Raw genomic sequence first — 4,041 nt, 5'->3', positions numbered from 1 at the left:
CATAGTTTCTTCTCTGTCTACGTACCCTATCTCTCGTTCTTTCTCTCTCGATCTCGATCTCGCTATCTCTCTTTCTCTCTCTCTCTCGATCTCGCTCTCGCTATCTCTCTTTCTCTATTTTCCTATCTCTCTCTATTTCTCTATTTTCCTATTTCTCTGCCATAACTCCTGGAGCTCCACTTCCCTATCTCTCTCTCTCTCTCTCTCTCTCTCTCTCTCTCTCTCTCTCTCTCTCTCTCTCTCTACTTCCCTATCTCTCTAATGATCGAACGAGCGACTGATCTAAGGAGATCTAGACGCCCACGACTGCGGAGTACTACACAACATTGACAGAGGCTGCATCAGAGGATCTAGTTAGGTCACTTTGGCTCGACAAGCACAACGTCCGGTCAGAGTTATGACCATGGAGGAGATCTACCTATCCCAACTAGTTCGTTTAGCCGTTTAGTCCACACCCAACAGTTTAAGATTCCATAATATTTTATTTTGTCATCTTCTTACTCTGACTTTGTATCAGATCCATCACATTGTAACTTTCTTGTCTCATGTCTCATAGGTCACTTTGGCCTTTCGAAGACGTTAATAAACATTTCATTTCATTTCTCTTTATTTATTTTTTTTAGTTTTAATTTCCTAAGCATACATTAATTCTCTCTCTCTCTCTCTCTCTCTCTCTCTCTCTCTCTCTCTGATTACCTTACACACACAACACCATTTCTCTCTCTCTCTCTCTCTCTCTCTCTCTCTTCCTACACACACACCGCTCTCTCTCTCTCTCTCTCTCTCTCTCTCTCTCTCTCTCTCCTCTCTCTCCTCTCTCTTCTCTTTCCTACACACACACACCTCTCTCTCTCTCTCTCTTTCCTACACACACACCGCTCTCTCTCTCTCTCTCTCTCTCTCTCTCTCTTCCTACACACACACACACACACGCTCTCTCTCTATCTCTATCTCTCTCTCTCTCTCTCTCTCTCTCTCTCTTTCTACACACACACACACTCTCTCTCTCTCTCTTCCTACACACACACACACACACACACGATGTAGAGGTAGAGAGGTAGAGAGAGAGAGAGAGAGCAAGAGAGAGGGGTTGGGGAGGGTGGAGATGGACATAGTACCTGTACAGCAGGTTTCGGCCAAAACCCGAGCAGGCGAAAATGGCCCCTGCGCGCGGGTTTCTCTGTTTTTTCCCAATTTTTTTGGCGTCGATATATACGTCGCTATACGCGTGGCAAATAAAGCCTTTCCACGCGTATATCGACGCACATAGCGACGCGTATAACGACGCCCGCTAATGTCGTCGATATACGCGTGGAAAGGCATGGCCGTCGATATAGGCGCGTCGATATCTTCATTTAGTGTTGTAGTGACACACATTTGTACTTTCTTTTTTATTTATTTACAATTTGAATAGTATCAATTTTTCACATGGTCATATGGCTTGACCGAGTGTGCTATCTTGAGCCAGGCATTCTTACTAAATGGTAATTCATGCCCTTTTTTTCAATATAAGGGTTGTATCCTCAGGATATGGTGCATATGGATTATGAAGGGAACAATATACACTCTGAAAGAGAACTTCATAAGCAAACAAACCTGTTAGCACATACCTAATATCAGAACATATATATATCTAGACTATGATGTAATATTTCAAAAAAATATATCAATCTGGACATTTATAGCCTTAAGCCCTTGAAAGTTCTTGATTTTTGGAGTTAATTTGTAAACAATTATGTGATTATGAGCCCGAAGGAGTGGGGCTAAATGCTTCCAAATTGTATGAATGAAATCTTAGGCTGCAAGGAGTTAGAACAATTTCTCATTTTTGAATCCAAAACCTTTGGCTAAGGTATAAAGCCATTTTTTGTAAAACCTAAAGAGGTTTTTTTAGATAATAAGCAGTACGGTTGTTTCTCAGAGTACTATGCACTCTCCTGCTTTCTTCTCAAGCTCATAACTCCCTCGTGAAGCGTCTGTTTAAAGTGTTGTCTGCTTCATTGTGTTCACATGTGAAATCTCTCAGCAACGTTCTACTTTTTTCACGATAAAATTGTGTTTTTTTTGTTGCTCACCTGCTCCTTGATTTGCTCATAACTTAAGATTTACATAACAAAACTGCATTTTATGCATAGGAGGGGTGTAGGGCAAGGTGCATTCGGGGTTGAAAACGATTAGGTCAAATCTACCTCGTAGATAATAATCGCAATTTTGGCAAGTGGTGGCCTATAGATAATAAATTTTTTTTTTAAAGACTAAAAATTGGACTTTTAGTTCAAAAATATCGTATCATGGTAAAGAGTTAACACTGTTGTGAAGGCTCTAGGAGTGTTGATCTTATTTGTGTACAAATCTTGAGCCGGATCTACTTCCATCTTTGACGAAGAGGTAAGTGTAGCTAAGTACACATAAGTTTTCCCAAATTGGATGAAACCTTTGACATGTCTTAAAACACTTGGTGCTAACAATGAGACTCACCAAAAGTTGGAAAATGTGCAAATCTAGACCCCAAGATAATAAGTACTCTTATTATCTTCTGACCTAAAATTCAAAAATCATCATCATTGGGCTTTCCACAAGCTAGAACATAGTGCATTGATCCATTGGTTCAACTTTGAGGTCATGTGGATTTGTAAAGTGTCATTTGGAACACATTCTCTCTAAAATCTAATAGCTGATGCAAAAATTGACTTGGAGACTTTCTACCCTTCAAACGGATGTGAACAATTCAAGGTCATAAAGGGTTGACTCATAAAGAACCTTGCACTTGACGCGGTCAAGCTGACATTTCCCTTCATTTGCAAAGGATTAAAATTTTCCCAATGTGTCATTAGAAGGGTTGGCCGCCAAATTGTCTTTCAAAAACCAAACTTGAAGTTTAGAATGGCTTTGGACCTTGATAGTGGTTTACTATTTTATGATATTATTTATTTGTTTAGTGACCCTTGGCCTTTGTGGCTCATCCAAGTCGGGAGCCCATGTGAACACATATACAAGTTACAACTAGCAATAGTATTTGACAACCTTCCACCTTCGTAGGGCTTTCAACCTGTGTAAGAAGGGTTGAATCATGCTAAACCTTGCACTTAAAGAGTTTGAGCCAAAGTTGCCCTTCAATTATGACTAGTAAAATGGCCAAGGCGGTGGCATGGCCCCTCTTACCCTCAAACCCCTTGCTCGCAAATTTCATAGAGAAAATCAAGAAAAGTACTCTCTCTCTCTCTCTCTCTCTCTCTCTCTCTCTCCACACCCTACCTTGACATGGAGGATGGATGGTGGGGTGTTGTCATGGAGGCATGCATGATGGCAAGGGCTAGGTCGCCTGCGGGCTTCCCAACCACAAATCTGTTGATCAAGCTAGCTCCTAGCAAGTGACATCCAAGCAAAGATAGAAATCAAAATGCATGTCAACCGCCACAAAAAGAAGACATGAACTGGTTGCAACGCTAAGAGTAGCCCCCCCCCCCCCCCCCCCCCCCCCCCCCCCTCTCTCTCTCTCTCTCTCTCTCTCTCTCTCTCTCTCTCTCTCTCTCTCTCTCAGTTGTCCCAAGTTCCACCTGGCTATGCATGTTTAACAATTACATTATGCTGCTTGCGTTTACCATGAGGTGCTTCAACCTTGACTCATCCATGTTGGTCGTAGGTAGTTAGTTGTCACAATTTACCTATCAGTTTGCTACCAGGTCGTGACTCTCGAAACCTAAGAGCAAGCTGGTGTCCATTTTTCACTCACTCCACAGTGTTGATCAATGCCCCGATACGTTTTGCTGCATGATCGAACCTTTGTACGTCCACATACTTGTCTTTGTTATTCTCTCTCTCTCTCTCTCTCTCTCTCTCTCTCTCTCTCTCCCTCCCTCTCTCTCTCTCTCTCTCTCTCTCTCTCTCTCTCTCTCTCTCTCTCTCTCTCTCTCTCTCTCTTCTTCTTCTTCTTCTTTCTCTCTTTTTTCTTTTTGTCCCCTCCTCCCAATGTTTGGGAAGAGTGTGTCTCAGCTCAGCCTTGAGCTGGTTGTAAACCAAAACAACCGATTGAATGGAGGG

The sequence above is a fragment of the Adiantum capillus-veneris genome, chromosome 16 (assembly GCF_014529385.1).
Source record: "Adiantum capillus-veneris isolate H3 chromosome 16, ASM1452938v2, whole genome shotgun sequence".
Classification (NCBI taxonomy): domain Eukaryota; kingdom Viridiplantae; phylum Streptophyta; class Polypodiopsida; order Polypodiales; family Pteridaceae; genus Adiantum; species Adiantum capillus-veneris.
The sequence above is the reverse complement of the archived record's forward strand: the minus strand, read 5'-3'. Positions refer to the sequence as shown.